General features: G+C 38.0%; 1 protein-coding gene and 1 long non-coding RNA gene across 2 annotated transcripts in view; both read right to left on the reverse strand.

Annotated features, from left to right (window-relative positions):
* LOC135433442 (hemicentin-1-like) overlaps positions 1–20,324 on the reverse strand; it is a 216,122-nt gene that overhangs the window by 123,082 nt on the left and 72,716 nt on the right. The window lies entirely within an intron of this gene.
* On the reverse strand, positions 18,132–19,456 carry LOC135433546 (uncharacterized). The gene is made up of 2 exons (XR_010437114.1): positions 19,308–19,456; positions 18,132–19,244 (listed from the first exon to the last, which is right to left on the reverse strand). It is a non-coding gene; the product is annotated as an uncharacterized LOC135433546 (long non-coding RNA).

The following is a 20,324-nucleotide window of genomic DNA, read 5'->3' on the forward strand; positions in this document are numbered from 1 at the left end:
ATTATACAGCAATCAATGATTTAATTGACAGTAGATCTTTAAAGATTTATATAATTTGATTTAAATATTTATAATGTGCCGCACTTAAAGCACACGCATCTCATTTCACATTTGCTTACGAACTTAATTTCATGGTTATTATTTTGGAGTTTCCCCATCTCCCCTGGGGATGATGATGATGATGAGTTATATGCTCAAAGCGAGATTAAGTATCTAGGGAGGGGGCAACACCGAAGACACGCCCATTCGCCCGCATTGCTCATTGCCAGCAGTTGACTTTGACTTTTTGCAACAGCGAGCAGTAGCAGCAGCAGCAGCAGCAGCACGACAAGAAAGTGGAATGTGGGCAGGTCCTTTGAAACTGAATCTGTTTGCCATGTGCGTGCGGCAGGCCAGGCAACCCAGGCAGGCCATAAAATTAAATAATTTAATGCTAGGCGAGGCGCACAAAAGAACGCTATGAAATCTTTGGGCACAACAGCTGGCCATGTCCTTGAACTTCTCGGTGCGCCACACCGGGTTGCATTTAAATTGTGCAAATTATGTGGCATTGCACACAGCTCCAGGCGACTCGAGAGCCGTCAAAAAGTTTTGCTACTCATTCCGTTCCCTGCACTCTGCCCCCATCCAACGCGCCTTTCGACAGGCTGTCATTATTCAAACGCAGACCTAAACTTTGAGGCACCTTTTCTAGGGACCTGCACGGCAAACTGCCTAAAAAGTCAATGTCCTGTTGAGTGGCGTGCATGTGCTCGAGTGTCTAACTGCCGACTGTCGACTGGAAACTTCCTGCTCTCCAGCTTATGGTCTATAGTTTCCAGCCTGCTTGTTTACACACCGCTGTAGCGGTTTTTTTCCTCCAGTTTATATACCCTAACAAAGGATATAATAATGTCCGCATGTAACAAGTAACATGCTAGAAAATTATTCAGCTTAAATCTGCCAAGCTGATTCGGTCTGATAAGTTTGCTTCTATTCTTTACTGTATTAAGGTCAAGCGCAGTCGAAATTAAATATTATGTGTGTGATTGATTTAAAGTAGGTTTTTTGAATAAAAAACTATGTTGTTACTAATTGGAGGCTTAAAGCCATTACTTAGTACTTGCGTCTAAAATAAAATATTTTGCTAGTTAAAGTCAAATTCGTTTAGTTTGATTTCTAAATACGCATTACTGTACAAGGTATAAGAACTTCGGTGCGACACAAATAGCTCTACTTTCTGTTTGTTTTTTTTTTCTTCTGGTATTTTTTAATGGCGCACTTCAGAGCTTCTGTTGGCTCCGTGCTTCGCTTTAAACGTTATTATAGCGACTTTTTATAGACATATAAATATCATCGTTAAGTTCGTCATAAAAAATAAACCAACTAGCGCTCCTCATATGTGTGTGTGTGTGTCTGCGTGTGTGTGTGTGAGTGTTCAGTGCTCTAATGATCGTCCTGGCCAGATAGCATTTGCCCTGGCTCTCCACAAGGATTACCCGTACATACTTAGTGCAACGCAAACAAATTACTGTTAATTAAACTCGAAATTGTTGTGGGGCGCACTTAAAAGCACTTTTGTGTTAGATGTGTGTGATAAGAACGAGGGGACGTAAAGCTGATGAGATTGGCGAGGTTCGTATGCAGCCGCGGGGGGGGTGATGGGAGGGTGCCACATTCTTGTCTACCAATTAACACCATTTCAGCTGCGGTTTTCTGTGTGTGATCAGAGTCAGCGAAAATGTATAACTAAACATCAACTAAATCAGTTTAGGAGTTTTAAGAACTGCACCGCTGCACTTTGAGGTCTATCACGAATTGTTGAGCTGCCAATGTAGGCAAAACAATTGCAGGCAATTAGTCAAGCGTCTGTACATCAATACTTAAGTTGTGAAAGGGCCAAAGATCTGGCTCGCTACTAGTTAATTAATCAAGCTGTTTAATCACAATTAGATAAATGAATCATAATAAGAATGAAAAGCATATTAGGTTTCACCTAATTAAACAAGAAGCTCAAAATGAAGCTAATAAGAACCTAATAGTCAATTATTTGATAAGCTAATAATTATTATAAAATTATATTTATATATACATGATTGTAAAAGTATGTATGTATAAATGCATATATACAATCACATTCTAAAGACATTTGCTTAAGGTGCTTAAGATAACATGAAAGAAAGGGAAAGTTATTGTGTGCATTCATTTAACCATGAACTTTAGCTAAAAACTTATAATAATTATATAATATTGAAAATATATTTTAATAGGCCACTCCCAATGAATAATGTGCATTATAAATATTATATATCTATGCGTATGTATCAAAACGTATGATTAGAGGTCATTTGTTGCAGTGGCTCAAATAAGAAGAAGTTTTCTCTAGTCCAGCATTTTGGGTCTCGTTTCACGCTCAATTTGTGTCAATGCAGCTTGCAGCTGTTACGTGCTCAGTGCAAGGCGCATGTGAGAAGCCTTTTCAGCTAGTTTTTATAAAGTTTGTATAAAGTATTATTGAAAGTTATTCTACACTGCAAACTAGTTCAATGAACCGCTTCGAGGTTCAAAGGTAAGCATTCTGCCCTCTTGCAAATGAAATTATGCTTTTAATTTGGATTACAAAAGGGTTAACTATGGCCCTGCCCTGTGGCCATTTTTCAATTTGTGTGTTGCTTTTTTTTTTGTTTTATATATTCACTCAACGCCCCAAAAAGTATGCAAATGTCTGCATTAACACATTTCCTCATCTAACATGCTATTAGTCAAAAGCTGGATGTGTGGAAAGCTGTAAAAAAAGTAGGGTACAAGGAAATCAAATAGTTTACCTACCATTAATTACCGCCAGGGGGCAGTTTGTGTTTGTGTTTGTGTGTTGGGATATGTGAGAAAGGGGTGGGTGAGGACAGTAAGCGGTACGGGGTACACTGAACGAACACGGAGCTGGTGCTGAAGCTGAAGGCCAAAAACTTTACCTGCCATTACGTAGGTAAGTTGAGCGTGTTGTTGTTGGTGGTGTTGTTGGGGTTGGGGCTATGCGTCAGCCGCAAAGTATGCAGCAAATATTTAGAAATGCCTACCAACCCAAGTATAACTTTTTTGAGAAGCGCAGAGAGAGGCGGGTCGCATTAGTTAAAAGCATTCAGGGGGCCACTTTGGAACGCTTAATTAACACTTTATTAGCTTAACTTCAACGAAAGGCTTAACCAGGCTTATAACTGCAGAGTAACTTGATGCACAGGAGAAGGCAGGAGTTCGGGTATGGTGTGGCGTTTGTGTGTGTAATTTTTGCGGTAAATATGCGACCCGAAACCACAAAAATCTGTAACAAAAATGCTTAAAGGCTGGAAAAACTATTTGATGGGAGGGCTCCACTGCGGGTTTGAAGGTTCCTTTATCCGTCATATGTAATTAGAGCCCGGTCGGGAATTTGAATTTGAATTGAACTTAAGCTTGTTGGCTAAAGTGAATTGAAGCGATCAAAATCAGATAATCTAATTAGGCTAATTAAATTGGAAAATGTTCGTTGAGCCGACAAGTGAACAATCATAAAATTGGATTGCATAGGCCGTTCTCTTTAGATGTACTGAAGAGAATTTAGAAATTCTTAAAAGTAAAAAAAATTAAAAAGTATCGATCTAATGAACTGTAATCTGTATAATTAATTGAATAGTAAGAGAATACCTCTAGGGAAATCCCCACAATAATTATCTTCCCTAAACAATCAAGTGTCACAAAATACATGTCCAATAAACGGTGTTACGAGCTGTGGACATTCTGTAAAGAAAATGCGCAGCCTACGAAAATTATGTCGAAAACGAAGAGAAGGCCAATATGCAAAACAAGCAAAATAAACATGAAATTTAATGTCTCAACTTGGAGTCGACATTCCCCTAGAACCCGAAAGGTTGACCAAAATTGAATGAAATGTCAGCTTAGAGGGGCGGCTGAAGACACAAGAAATGGCCATGTAAAAAGAGAGCATAAACTTATCTTAATTGAATTATCAAAAATTATGCGGGACACTTAAGACGACGACGAGGCCAAACTGGGAAAAACTGTTGCTGGGTTGCTTCAAATATGGCCCACAACAAAGGACACGCAATTGCTGTTAGTGGGCGGTGGCAAGGGGGTGGCTCACCTGACGGCTAAACCATCAAGCTCCATCAAGGAGCTACATTTTGTGGCATTTAACTTTTTAAATGGTGAGACGTCGGCACAGTCAAGCGGCAGAAGTTCTATGAGTATTGCCAGTCGCTTGAGAACTAATGAAGACGCTTGTTGATAATTTATGGCCGTTCAGCACGCAACTTTGTGCGTCATGGGGCAGGCAACAGGAGGCGGACTGACTGGCGGAGCGAGTGAGTGAGTGAGTGAGTGAGTCAGTAAACGAGGCGGGTTTTAAGAGCGATTAACGCAGTGTGTAACATAATTAACATAGTCTGTTCGGCTCTCTCACTCTCTCGCTCCCTTTCTCTCTCCGTTTGAGCTGCTGCAGCGCCATCTAGCGTTGAGAATTGCATTTACTTAGCGTGTAAGTGGCATATTTAACTCGTTAATTGTTTGCGTTTGTCGCATTGGCCAGGCCATAAATCATTTGCCTACTTTGTGACGTGATTAATGATTGTTCTGTAAAAGTTTCAAAGAAATCTAAGTAAGTTATACGGCCGCGTGTCGATGTAACCATGCTGCGAAGCCCATTTCCTTTCCAAGGAGATGGTCCAACAAACTCATTAAAAGTGATACCAAATATTTGTGCTCTCCATTCAATATAGTAATAGGACCTTGGCTATTATTATGCATACGTTTTAGGAAAAGTATGCATACTATATCATATTAGAGTCGTCTTTTCTTCTTTCAATAACTTTGAATACGCATTCCGTATTAAAACTTGATGTCTATCTTCAACATTTCGTTCTTTTCTATAATAATTATACTTCCAACTAATTAACCCAATTACGTTTATTGGTTTTTCTTTCCTAAACTCTTTCAGTTATTTGTTAAACACTTGATACGTTTGCCGTGCCCCACAAAAATATGTTAATCAATTATATAAAATGTTGTCAAACTTTACTAAAGACCTTAGTAATTAATCTTTCACGGCCGGACAAGTGTCCTAACATTAGATATTCTGTATGCACGCCATTTGGCAGACCGACAATTTGCGTAGCCATTTTTATTACCACAACCTGTTTTCCATTAACCTCATTGGGGCCGTCAAGCGCAGAGCGTAATTAATATAAGCACCTGTTCAGCTCTACCTGTCTCTTCACACAAAATTAAAAACTTTGGAAACGTCAGGCGCAGTCCACTAAACCCAACACACACACACACACAAATAAACAAGCAAAACAACCAAGCACAAGTAAAGTTTTCAATTTCTGGCCACGAAGCCACGAACTAAAAGGTAAACAAATAAACAAACTGAAAATCATAAAATTAAATAAAACTGCAGAATATAATGAAATATTTCGGGTCAAACACTTGAACGTTTTTTTTTTTCGAGCTCTTGTATCGAGTGCTTTGGGGCCCTGGGCCTCAACAGCTTTTATAGATTTTGCGGTCAAAATTAGTTTGGCCCCAAACAGAGTAAAAAACAAAAAATACCCGTGGCATACTTTTGAGGGCGCCGGCGAAAGTAGCGCATAAATCAAATGCGGTGGAGGCGTAGCTCTGCACCCGCCGCCAATGAATGAAAATCGATAAACGAAAAAAAAAAAACGTGCGCTGCAAAGTAGGCTATGAAATTTAAGCTGCCCGTCTGCAGTGCCTTAAAGAGCCTAAATTGCCTATTATTGCTACAGTTTAGCCGGCTGCTCTTCAAACTTAAGCAATAAAAATTTGTGGAACGTCAAAAAATCAAGCCGGCAGCAAAATTGGTGGCATCATCAAGTGCATCAACAAAATTGTTGCCTGTCTAGACAGCAAAATTTGTTTGCGCTCTGCTTTGGTTTATTACAAAAATTGTTTGCTCAAAGTTGAACTTTGTTGCTGCAACCAACACACACACACACACATGCACAAAAATATGCACTTTGTTAAAAAAAAATATTTGTTGGCATTTGCCATAATTTTTCAAAATTTATATTTTATTTATGGCTTAAGATATCAAATAATTTTCAATTTTTGAGATTATCTTTTTCGGGAAGCGAACTTTTGTTTAATCCTCACTTCCGGAGCCCTGGCACGTTCTTCAAATGGGATTGGGGAACGCCTAGAGGCGCATAAATTTTTTTGGGGCTTAATAATTATGTGTGTGAACGAAAGGATTTAAGTTAAATATGTTGAATCTCACTTTTAAATTAAGCAAAGTTCTTTTTTTAGGTAACTGCATTTACTGATAAATCGAAAGGAAATCATTTTACACAGTATTGCTAAACTTACCTAGACATGCTTTTGATATTTTATGCAGACAATAGAATATATATGTATATATATATAAAAGCGTTACATTTTACATTTCCAGTCCTGTCTAGTATCCTAGTGCAAAGATTTAAAATACTGAGCATGATAAACCCAATAACTGAGCTGCAGCTCAAGCTCCTGAGCTCACTTAATATTTATCACTTGAGTGGGCCACCGCTTTAGCCTCAAATTAAGTTTTCTTCGCGCAAATCCATTAGCAAACCGAATGAAAGCAAGAAAGAGGAAAAAACTTGCAAAACTTCAAAGGGCAACATTTTCTTCTGTTTTTTTTTTTGTGCCTGGTCACTTCTCTGACAGCTAACGACAGCGAGCATCGAAGTTTCCATCGTTCGTTTTTTTGTTTTTTTTTGTGGTGCAGAAATAATCACCGCGCTAAAAGCAATGACCCGACCTACCACGTGAAGTACCTATCCCCACCAACCGCCCCTCACCCCTCCTCTTGAGTGCAGTTCGCGCGCTTTGCTAGTTTCTTCGACCAAATCTTTTGCCCATTGCGACTTGCGTCTTGAAGGTTTTTGCCGATTTTCTCCCAAATACCTTCCTTTGCGACGCTCTGCGGTATTTCGTGTACGTGCTTTTCATACCAAAAAAAAAAGAAGCAAGATCCGTGCGAAATATACCTCAAATGTTGAGCCGGCCAGCGGGGGGGTACGGCGGCATGGTGTGCAATACTGCGGGCTACACGCACTTCATGGCGCTTGGTTTTTATTTTAACATCATTAAGTATTTCTAAATGAGCGCCGCTTTGAAATTAAAATTAGATTTCTTTTTCTGTTTTCGGCGAGCTGCTCTTGAATTTAATTTGAAATTCAGCTGGCAAACGTACTGCGAGCTGCAGTCGGGGCTGCATCGAAGTTGACGATGTTTGAGCCAGACCGCAGCATTTAAAATCGTTAGCGGACTGCAGGCTGCAGTCCGGAACACCTATTCGTGTGTGTGTGTGTTTGTGTGAGTGTGTGCTTGTGCTCGCACATAATTAAGTGAATTATGCATGTGCATATGTGCTGGTGGGATGGGAGGGGAGGCGTGGCAGCAGCCGCGGTTTGGCCTAGTGCCGACGACTTGGCATTTGAAGCGTCGCGTCAGCAGCGGCAAGAACTTTGCGCTAGTCACCTACAAAAAAAATGTAACGTAATTTATTTCAAGTGACTGCACACAAACAGAACGTATATGTGTGTGTGTGTGTGCGTGAGAGAGAAAAAGAGGAAGCAGCTGTGTGTGTGTGTGTGGGTCTCTTTTGTCTGTGACTCTTGACCAGCATTTCATGTTGTGGCATTTTAATTTCACGGCACAGTTTTAGGCATCAACATAATTTCGTATGCAACTCATGAATTTCGTTACGTTTATAGAACAGGCGAACGAGAGGGGCTCTCACTCTCACTCGCCCGGTCTCTCTCTTTCTCGCTCGCTCTATCGTCATCTCACTATGAAAACTGTGTGTCTGACATTTCTTTGATTTGTGTTGCCTACTTTTCGGTCCGCTACGTGAGCCACGTGCTTAGCGAATGCGATTTTTTGTTTCTGCCGCTTGTTTCCGCTGCTAAATTAATAAAGTTTGTGTTTTTCTTTGTAAACTTCTTTTAACATATTATTACATAGCTCAAACAGGTAGAGCGGAGATTAGGTTGGAGGTTGAATTTATTAAAATAAATAAGAAAAACTAAACTGAAAAATAATTTTATAATATTAATATTTGAGGCATTTTCAATTAGTTTTTGTAATATGCGACACAGTAATCGATATTTTGCTGTTTCTGCCCTATTTACGTACTCAAAAATATTTTACGCATGGCATAATTCTGGGCATGCGGACACCTTTTCATATTACAAATATCAATATATAATTAAAATTTAATGCTGCTGTCGTTTTGCATTTTGGCATTATTTACAGTTACGCAATTAATTTCAATTCGTGCACTTCAATGGGCACAAATAGGCAAGCAGTGTGGGAGAGCGAGAGACAAAGAGAGGGGGAACGAGAGACATAGAGCGGGGCAGTTGGCATCAATAATGCGAAGGGCCATATTAAATCAAAGTAAAATTGATTAAAAATCGGACAATAGTTCAATAGAAATTCTGGTTCGTAACCATTTTCATCAAGAGTCGCAATGAGCTGCAAAATTTGCAATTAAATACTAACAAAGGTGAAAATTGATAATAACTAACGAGAAAATGGGAAAATGAAAGATGTGCACGAGAAATGCTCGAACAAGGTTAATAGAAATTAAGTTCAAAGAAAATGGGCGATTTAAATCGAAATTTATATAAAAGTTATATATAAAAATTAAAAAAAAAGTAATAAATATTTTGTAGTTGAAAATAAAATAATTATAAACAAATAATGAAATAATAAATATTTAACTATTGTTACTTTTAGTAATAGATTTTTTTGTCTTTTTCCATATCTTTATTAACCAAAAAACACATCAATAAATAATTGTCGGACGCAGCGCTTACTCGTTGGGGCGTGTTTAACGCATAAAAGTAAACTCCCATCGAGGAATTTGATTCACGTGAGCCGCAATGAATTACGTCGTTTAGCTTTGACCTTTGACGGGTGTGTTACATATTTTTAACCTAGTAATTTTCCCCTTTTTTCTGCTTCTTCTGTTGCTTTTATGTTTGTCGTTTGCGTGTATGCGTGTGTGCGTGATGTGTTTATTAATTTCTCCATTGTTGTTGTTGTCCATTGTTCGCTTTGTTGTTGCCGTAACGGTCGACATTCAATTGCGTTTTTAGTCCAAAGCATTTATGAAAATTAAAAAGAACCGACGAACCACAGCAGAGCCTAGAGGACACCGCCAAATGAGTGACAATTTGTATAATTAGTGCCGAGCAAAGTCAGGAGGTGGGAGCCAGTAAAAAAAATTTGGGGCGTATGCGTTTTGTCGGAAATTGAGGACAATGTTTCATATGGCTTCTCCAAACATTTGCTTTTCAAATTATTTCACTCAAATTGCTTTTGTACATTCGACAATTTTAAAAGAATTCCAAATTGAATTAAAGGCCAAAGTTGATCAAAGTTAATTTCCCACAAACAAGGTGTAGTCTTTGCTTAGACATAAAGGCAGACAATATTGTTCGACTTAATTTGCTGACTTCAAATAATATGTTGAAATTTTTTGACATGTGTCAACTTAATTCACTGACCAAAAGTTGAACTGGAAAATTTATTTAATAAATCCTCTAAAACATTTCTCTTAAATATGGGCCGCCTTTCTATGCAGTTCTCATAACCTTAAATTTGCTTTTTCTGGTCGAAACAGCTGAAATAGGAACGTCATTTGAATGTAGTTGATATGGTTATGGTTAACATTGAACACATTTTCGGAATGAATGATCGTGCTGCTTTGTGTATATAAATATAGATAAATGTACAAAAGTACTTTAGAACAGTTCAAAGCACTAAAGCACTTTTTTCCAAAAATTGGGTTGCTTCTTTTGGAGCTCTTAGCAACAGATATTATTGTCTATGAGTTATATTAAAATAAAATATATTTCTAATTTTATTCTGCTCTTACTCAAACCCTCTCTCTGTATATTTCTTTGCAGCAATGTAAGACCCTGCCGATAACGTGAGTGTATATTTGCTTTGATATGCATTACATTCAGATCTCACATTAGCTTACTATAAATCTGATTGGAACCCGAATCGAAATAATATTCTTTTTAGCATTTATCAAAACTGCTGCTCAACAAAAAACGAACTCTTATTTCTATTGTATTATTCCGCCTCATGTTAAGCAGTAAGTTTCGGAGTTGTTAAATTTTATACGGAGCACTTAAAGCAGCGGCAACTGGCCGCTTGGCGCCTGCCAAAAAGAATGCAACGTTTGCCGTGCCACGCCCCGAACTCTCTGCGTGTGCTGCATAGTTTTAGGCTGTTGCACTTTGTCCATCTGATAAGGCAACGCCTAATGGCCTTTGGTGTTTGGCATTCAGTTGTGTGTGTTTTGTATTAGCTATGCAACACCCTCAACAGCCCGGCCACCAAACAGCCCCCCGACCACCCGCCCGCTCCTCTTCGCGCTCACTCCATGCACTTGCAGCTACTGTGCGTGCCTGGGCAGCGGAAGTTATTTCAGACGTTTTTATGCCTTTTGTTTTTGGCCTGGGCTATTGTGTTCCTAACCCTTTTTGGGTAACTTGGTTGTTGCTGGTTGTTGTTGTTGCTGGTTGTTGTTATTGCTGCTGTGCGTGAGCGACACACTACTAGCTAACGGGATTTCGTATGCCGTTCATTTCATTCAGCTGATAATCGTTTAGACCTTTGCAGACACATTCACTGGGCAAACTCAGCGAACGCTTCAGTTCAGTTCAGTTCAGCTAAGCTCAGTTCTGTTCAGTTCGTGAAGTTCAGCGTTCGCCAAAGTGTGGCTAAACACCGGAAACGGAAGTGAAAGCGCAGTTTTTGTGTGTTGTTACATGAAAGTAACGACCCGGACGACAACGACGAAATTATATTTATGTACCGGAGCCACGTTTAGTGCTCCGCACTAATTTTTTCACAATTCCCCCCTATCCTTCTCCCTACCACTATTTTCTCTTTGATTTTGCTTGTATTGATTTCCCCTGGAACGAACAGTTTTAAGTTTTACTTAAAGGTGAAAATGTATTGAGAGCTCGTGGTAAATATGAAAAACATTGGGCTAGGCACGTGTTCGCTTTTTACTACCGTTCTTAGGTTTGTCTTTTTTCATTTTTACAAACAACTTTTTGATTTGGGATTTTGATTTGGGCTTTATGCAAACAAAACTTGTCTAAACAGCTGAAAAAATATTTAATGAATTTTATTGGTAATTTCATTCTCTTTTTCTCTGCATGCATATTTCTTTCATTGCTTTCTGGCATAATTTTAAAATGTTCCCTTAATGAAATTGCCTTTTAATACCCTTGCGAAGGGTTCAGCAATTGTGCTTTGAAATAACGAGCCCATAAAATATCAGCTTATAAACGATTTTTATTAAAATTGGCTTTAATTTTTCTTTTAACAAAAACACGTGCTACAATAAAATCTAATTTTTTTCTTAAAAATAGCATTTTTTCCGTTTGCTCATGTTGAATATAAATCGTTGTAATATTTTTTGTCTTCTAATAAGTATATTTGATCGTCGGTGCACCGAAATATTTGTTATGCCGTTCAATATTGGCGCCGCTTTCAATATTGAAATTCTTTTTTAAAGTTCAAACGCAAAAGTTGTTTTATTAGGTTTGGCCAAGCGTCTTGAACCCTGGCCCCTGAACCCGATTCACGCGAATGAAATGTATATTAATCGCCTTCGCCTCAGCTCTGACAGCGGCAACTTTGACCAATCATCCAGTAAAACCCAAGAATGGTTTTTTTTTTGCTGGGCTTATTGCAAAAAAGTATTTGTGAACTAATTTAATTAATAAAGCAGGCGGCTGCAGTTGGAATTGGCGCCTTTGTCCTGGCTGGCTTTTAATGAGCACTTAGTACAAATTAAATGCACAGGCGCATGAAAAGAAAAAATACAACTGGATGCCCAGGCTGGCTTCACACGCTGTCAAAGGGCTCAACTAGTTGGCATGATGAAACAAGCGCAACAAGAGCGACAACAAAAACAACAGCAACAACAACAAGCGAAGAACCCTAATACAAGTGTCAAGCCGAAAAAAAGGACACAGCATATGAAAAAAAAGGACAAAAGTTTTCATCGTTGCTTCGCTCCTTTTTGCCGCTTGTCAATGATAAAAAACGCGAGATGGCAAGAAAATGTAATAAAAATTTGTAACGCCATCAACGTTTTCCTCCAACCTGCCCCTTCTCTCTCTCTCTTTCTCTCTCTCTTTTTCTCTTTATCTCTTTCTCTCTCTCTCTCTCTCTGCCCTGCTCTCACTCATGCCCACATTTTCACTTTGTGTCTCTTGGCGGATTGAGGAAGCAATAAAAATGTCGCTTAATTGCAAAAAGTTTTGCTTAGATTTTCATTATTTTATTGCATACTTTTTTGGGTTGTGCTAATGTTTTTTCATCTTTTCCTTTCGTTCTTTCTCTAACTGTGGGTCAGTGCGTGCTGTGTTTTGGGTTTATTTTCCCACACGATGCGTGCCTTGGCGGGGGCAACAATTCGGTTGCCGGAAACGCGGCAACAGGAAAGTTCTCATATTTTATTAACCGCCCGCCCGCCGTGCGAATATGAAGCGGACTTTTGCTGAAGGAATGTAAAGTGCATCTGTAAATGCCTGAAATTGTTTTAATAACCAAAAATTTTAAGCGCCTAATTCGGAAGGAGTTTCAAGGAATGTTGATTGTTATATGATTGAAATTATCTAAGATTTTAGGCATGGTCAATTAATTCCTCAAGGATGAATAGTATGCATGTTATGTATACATATGTTTGAGCCTCCAATGTAAGCAAGTTTAATATCAGGAAAAGAAGGTTAGCTCAAAACTAGATATATCATTTTGGACTCTGCCCTCACCTTCACTAAACGTTGTGTTCTCACGACATTTGCCTGTATTTATCGCTATATACGGCGACTACATGCTTCTCATCTTATTATTGATCTGTTCTAAAATCTTTGTAAGCAGATTATATGCATTCGAGTATTGATTTTTCCTCTTGATAAAGATTGCTTTTGCCGCCATTTTCACTAATTTCAGCAAAATATTATTATTTTTGCCACAGGTGCGGCATAGTATTTTCATAAAAATATAATCGATTGCAGCCTGTTGACTTTGTCGAACAGTCTCTCACTTTAAATAACTGCACGGCTATTAAATGCATGTGCGGCATTTAAATGCATATTGTTTTCCTCGAAAAAAATAAACCGAGCGAGAGCTGAAAACGAGTAAACGGACTTATGCAAATCGTTCGTGGTCAATGTGTTGGTATTATGCGCATTTTATGAATGATTTAAAGTTAATCCCCACCAAAAAAAAATATATATATATATAATACAAAACATCAATTCTGTTGGACAATATCAGATGCTGGCCTTTTGAGAAATTGCTGTGTATTTAGTTTTTGTCAATATTCACTTTATCAAAAAAAGTTAAACATCTTTTTTGAGCAGTCTGACAAAAAGTATGACCAAACGAAAAGAATGCTTTGTTTTACATGCGTTTATATATACGTTTGTGTATATATAAAGTACATACGGCCCTCATGTGCATGCTCTGAGCAGCGCTTAAACAAACATACACTCACATTAATTTAAATTTATTTTTTTAGTTCTCTCAACAAAATTTAATTAAAAGCACATTTTACACATTAAAAAAAATGGTGTGTGCAGTGCAGGGAAACTCTACATAAATATGTGGGCCAAATTAAAAAATGAATTTAAACCAAACAAGCGTCTCACTTAAATTGTTAATAAATTAAACAAGCTGAAAAGCGAGCTTAAAGTGTGGGAAAGCGCAGCAACTAGCCAAGGGTAGGTAATGTAAGGGAGACGACTAAAATTTGGAATAGAGATGGATTAAAATGGGGAAAAGGTATGATATAAAGCTGCTCTTGAAGGAGAGTGTAATTAAAGAGATGCATGCAGTGAAAAATATAAATAAAAATCATTGATTAGATGGAGAAATAGCTTTCAGTTCTAGTTAAATCGGTTCTCAATACGATTTAAGTTTAATTATTTTACTTTGCATTTCCATATTGCTTTTTTTCTTTTCCGATTATGTAACTATGATGCGCTCATTGCAATTGATGCGTTTCTACACTTCGCCTTGTATCGCAGTTTCAAAGAGAAAAACTTTGAGTTGCTTGCATTCTATATTCCTTCAAGTATATTATTTCCATTCTCTACGCGCTACTTGTAGCCTCTATAACTTATTTCTACAACAAGTTCACATGATGTAAACTGAAGTCTTACAAGGAGAATATGTCGTCTCACAAGCACTTTATACTAGTACTATTCGGTGTATATACTCCTCTTTTCAACTGATTATTCATGCACAAGCTTTCAATATATGGGCATGAGCTCTTGCTCTTGCGACAACATCCAACTACTTCTACCTCTAGTTATTGCCACAATGGTGCTGATTTAACGGTGCATTTATTGCCAATCTATTTGCCGACTATCAGCCATTCCCCCACCCTCATCTCCTCCCACTCCGCAGCCCTCACCTGCTCCTTTGCAGTGTGAATGACGTTGATACATTTGCAAAGAGGCAACGTGCGACGATGCCACGTGCTGAGTGTCATTGAAACTAATTGAAAATGCGTCACACACACACAACCCGCACACACACACGCGTTACTGAGAAAAACTCGAGAAAATCTTGGTAGACAAAGTTTTGCTGCTTTTAAAATGGAAATGGTATACAAGATAGACGACACACCTATACACACACACACACACATGCATACACAACACATTATTATTAATAATATATAATGCAGCAGCTGTTTGTGTTGCACGTGTGTGTGTGTGTTGAGTTAACAAAACTTTTCATACACCTTTATTTATGTGCATGATTTATAGGAGAATGACATTGATTGATTTGGAATTGATGGTGCGGAAAACTGCAGCAGCAGGAACAGCAGCAACTCATCCAATTGGAAAAATCCAACTTAAATGGATCTTTCACTATTTTCGTTTAATTTTGTTCTTAATTTTTTGAAGCTCTACAAGATACAAGATTAAGAGCAATGTACGAAGCATGTGTCACGTCAAGAGTTTTTCATTAGCAGATACCCTGTACCTAGGTTTGATAACTAAAAGCTATCATGCAAAAGGCACTATTAATTTCAATTTTAATATATATCATAATCAATCTGTATTTTCATATTAAGGTAAACAGCATAATTTTCCAATATTCAAATTTTTTGTTTACTTTAAATTTGTTTTTTGCGCTTGATTTCGGTTTTCGATTTGCCTAATTGGCATTAGAATTGTATTTAAACAGGAAAATTAACTGCAAATAGCATAAAACACAATTTTAATAAGCGCAAACATATGCTCGATATTTGGATATCGATTCTATCTGAATAAATTTTAATTAGGCAACTAAACATGAAAATAACGGCTCGAAAACTTACAACAATTAACAGCAGGGAAAATAAAATAATCAATATTTTTAGCTTTTACTCAAAAAGCTTCTTATTTAAATTTGAATCAGAATAAAGTTGCATTTTTTTCGAGAATTGTCAAAAATTGACAGTTGCAGTTCGCTAGAATCTATTTCTGTTAAGAACATCAAATATTCATATATTTCTGCATTTTTTTGCATCTGCAGAGTGTTTTATATTTATTTTTATAACGGCCAAAATATTGTTCCATGTAGCTTAATTAAATTCATGCTCATGTAAGTCTTGCGGCCGAATTTCTCGTACTGTCGACAGGGACAACGCACATATGACATCATCTGTCACAGTTACAGTTACAGCAACAGCAACACGTGACAGGCAGTCGCAATTTTTCGCAAAAGTTATTTATTTATGCAAAAAGCCAATTGTTTTTATACTACACACAGTGTGGAGGGCGTTGAATACATTTAGCAACTGAATGCAATTTTAATACCCTGTACGAATTATTTACAAATTTATTACTCAGTGACGAAAACTTATCGGTCTTTTCGTTTGATTGAGTACTTATTTATTTATAAAAGGCATAGAAAAATTGATTTATAAAATTATTAAATGCTGATTTATCAGCTATAAAACTTTTGGCCTGAATACAGAGTATAACCAGGTAAGGCTAATTTGTCATTGCATTTTGTTTGCAGTTAAAAGTTGTTCAAATAAAAGAAAAGTTAACGTACATTATTTTGACTTTAGTAATTGTGCGTGTTTTTTGTTTTCCCCCCATTTAATTTATATATTTGCTTAATAAAATCAATGGAAATTGATTGGCTCGCATTGGGCAAACATGACAGACGACCGGCATTTGTGGGTCAATTTTTCAAGCAATTAAGCGCCGCTCTTTAAAATCCCCCCCTTCCCAGCCCAAGAACTCGGCTCCTGGGCTGGAAGTTTGGGGGCATGAGAAGCCCCATGCCAAGCAGACACGTGCCAGGGCTTGGGCAACTCAAACTTGATCCTCTGTCGGCAAACAGTCGCCGCCTGCATGGGTTAAACAAACTTGAAAGCTGGAAGACAGGCGTTAAAGCACGTCCCGAGCATCGCCATCGCCATCGCCAACGGTTCATTCACTGCACTTCCTCGACTCCGATGCCCCACATTCTCGCCTTCCTCTCGCTCTCCGCTCACTGTCTGTAGTTTAATGTCAAAAATTTCGAATTGACGTTGATATTATTTGGCGTGTGCCGCAGCTGCGTTCCGGCTGCAGCTTCAGCTTTAACTCTCAGTCCCAGGAGCAACCCTCATGCAATTGGCGCATTTTTCCAATCCTACTCTAATGCACTCCCCCTGACTTTTGCCCTGCTGCCGGAGGGGGAAGAGTGACAGGAAAGCATAGGAACAGCAGCTGCCTGACATTCGCTTCTGGGCTCAGTGGCGCATTTCGTGTGCTAATTAGAAATACGTGATAAAAATGTGCAGAGCAATGTTCTTAGCCAACGGCTGTTGTCCTTGCTTTGCGCCTGATACTGCTGTTCTTCCTCTGGCTCTTTGGGTGTTGGGATATGTGCAAATAGTTGGAGTTATGCCCATTTTTTCGGGCGGGTAGCACAAATTTGTTATATAGCTTGTAACGCTTCAAAATTATGAGGTATTATTTCTGAAAGTGTGGCGCAAAATAGTTTGCCAAAGAAAATAATGTTTCTATCATATAAAAAAAGTTCACAAAAGAGAATTTAATTTTTATGGTTTGCTTTTAAATGATTTTACAGAGGTATATGTAACATTAATAAGCTATTTGGCAACCCAAAAAAGTTACTTTTAAGGACTTACTTCCTAGAACTCTGCAGTTTTTAATTAGTTTTTTGTTTTCTCCACTTGATGTAGATGATATTGGTAAACTTTCATATTAACTAGTATACCTTACCCCGAGGCTATCAGCTACAGAGCATTTATTGAACGCTCTTTACTGAATTAATTTTTCCACCTTTTGGCCTCTTTGTCAGCCATTTTAGAGCGTAAGTTGTATAAAACTTGAAACGTGCTCGGTATTTTGAACGCAGTATTAAAATGTAGTTTCTATAATGCGAGAAAGGATGCACTCGGTAGTTACTAAATGGCTGAGAGCCATCAGCATATTGAGCAAATTAGCAAAAGCTCAACAATTACGTGCTACGAAGTCAAGCGAAACGGGAAGGAAAACCATTGAGAGTAAAATGCCAAAATGCTTTGGCGAAAAATCTTTTGCTCATCAATCGATTGGCAATGGAGCTGGCTCTTAGCCATGCCACTAGATGTGACTCTGACTTAATCCAGCTATTTGAATTTTGCGGCATGCAAACAAACAAAAAAACTTTTTCTACTCAACTCAAGACATAAATCGATATTTTGAAGTGGGCCCACAGACGACTAGGCTAACCAGCGGCAACAGGGATGGGGGGCGGGTACGCGGAGTTGTTGGCTTGGATGACTATCAGAAACCACTTTGGCCGGAAATGGCATAATATTTGCACACTCACAGACACACTCCACACACAGGCAGGCAGAGTTCACCTTATGGAACCTGCTAAATGCTCGCGACGCGTCACCAAAGCGAAAAAAAGGAACATCAAGTGGAAAATTTCCGCGCGCACATAAAGCAAAATATTTTTTTATGTGATATTTTATCATCTTATCTGCGTCTGCTTTTAGAATTCGACGCACATTTTGAATTCTCAGCCTGAATTTGCCATACAAAGCGTGATTTTAGGGGATTTCGCTGGCAGCGAGAAATTTTATTTATTTAAAGCTCCAAGGTGTCCTTTACCAGGGACTATCTCTCACTCACGCGCTCCCTATATATCCCTCTCGTTCTTTGGCTGCTTCTCCGATGCTGCTATTGTGGCAATCGATATAATTTGCCGTATGTCAGGCACGTGTTGGCATTTAGGGGCGTTCTACTGTACCCAATTTGAAGACATTGTAACATTTTTAAAATAACTCGTCGCTTGTTGGCCATTTGGGACGTTCAGGCAGCATTTCGTTTAGATAAATTATATATTACGATGTATGAAGACTTTTTTCTATGTTGCTTCTGTTTTGGATAAACAATTCAATTTGTTGATATAACAAATCATATAGAAATGGCCCGATCCAGAACTTTATGCCTTTTCATTTCAAGCAATTATTCTCTCTCTCTCCGCCTTTCTATGCGATTTTCATGAGCTCGAGGCTTACAGTTTTAATATTTTAAGGCAATGTGATAAAAAGATAATACAAATATATGTTTGTCTTAAAAAAATATGAATGCTCAGCACTTGAAACGCGTCCATTCACGATCAGAAAGAAGTACTTTGTATTTCTTAAGCTACCAGCAATTACCAGATTTGCTTTAACAGGCACGAATTTTATGTTATGCAGTAATCTCTCAATAAGTTCATAATTTATAATTTCATAGAAATCTTAAAATGTGTGTCTCTTGGGCTTGCAGCTTTCACGTAACAAGCTGAACGGACTTTTAACAAAATTTACATGCCTTATCCCGCATCTAATTAGTGCTAAGAGCTTCTGGCATCATCACAGCTGCCAACAGCTGGAGTAGGGAGACAAAGCTGGATTCAGGAAAAAGTATAACAAGCGCATGGCATGCATTAGCCTGACATGCTCTCAGAAAATCTCACACGTCTCTTTCCCACATTCTTCCTCTCGCTTCGCCGCATGCTCATAGGAAAAGCTGCAAAAATTCGCTTCATAACAAAGTAGCCGCGTTAAGTCGACAGCGCAGGGAAAACAATTTTTAATGCCTAATGAAAAACAATGCAGCAACGAAATAATATAAAAAAAATAAAATAAAGAGAAGTGCTTGTTATAAAAACAGCTAGGGGAAAAATAGGGCAAAAACTATAGCAAAGCCACAAACACATTCAGCTCACAGACTCACGTATATTCATATCTATTTGTTTGGCTGTTTAGCAACAAAGTTTCCGGCTTTTTATGCGGCATTTCCCCGTGGCTCGTACTTCGCACCATTCAGCAAAAAGTGACAAAAGAAGCTGTCAGTTGGTTGCCCCAACGCTGTTTTTTTTTTTTTTTTTTTTTATAAACTAAAAACTGACAACAAAAAAATATGACACAGAACTAAAAGCCTTTGAAGAGCAAGAAAAGTTGCATAAATGCATAAACCATGTTGAGAATTGTGGAACAGGTTCAGCTATCCCAGTCATTTTCAAATTGTTGATAGCTCTAATTGGTAACAAGTAAGAAACCGGAATAATGTGTATGCAGACACAGCATTTGTTATATGGGGTACGTTATAATCAACCCAATTAGATAATGATTAACGAGTAGAAGTAACGAGAACACAATAATCCTCGGCGAGTATTGCAGTAAATTAGAGCGAGTAAAAGAAATGATAATAGAAAAGATGAATCTACAAGAAAAAGGTGTAACTAGCGAATAACCATAGCGGTAGAAAGCTGCTTATTATGAGAATGCAGAACAGTATATTATTAATAAAAAATGATTAACATATGATATCTTTGCCTTGTAAGATGGACAAAGGACTATATCAACTCAGTTGTTAATGCTGATCTAGAATATATATTCTTTATGGGGTCGGAGCTTTCTTCTTCTAAGCGTTACACACTACATGACAAAATTATAGAAGAGTATAAAAACCAACATTCATAAGTTAGAAGCGTTTCCAATTCTAAGAATTTCCCTTAGGAGTAACGAGAAGCATAAGCACAGCACAAAATTGTTCTTTCAATTATCTACCTATAATCAAATTACCAATGATTAAAACTATGGAGTATAATAAAAGATATTAGTATTTCACATTACTAAGTAGCACTATGCAGCACTTACTAGATAAACAAGTTTTTGGTATAATTAAGTTTCTGACACACTCTAATCGAACTGATTACCAATTTCTCATTGGCCTGGTAGCTTACAAGAA

The sequence above is a fragment of the Drosophila montana genome, unplaced genomic scaffold, assembly GCF_035044405.1.
Source record: "Drosophila montana isolate Dmon_TW-CO22-7 unplaced genomic scaffold, ASM3504440v1 contig_3218_1, whole genome shotgun sequence".
NCBI lineage: Eukaryota > Metazoa > Arthropoda > Insecta > Diptera > Drosophilidae > Drosophila > Drosophila montana.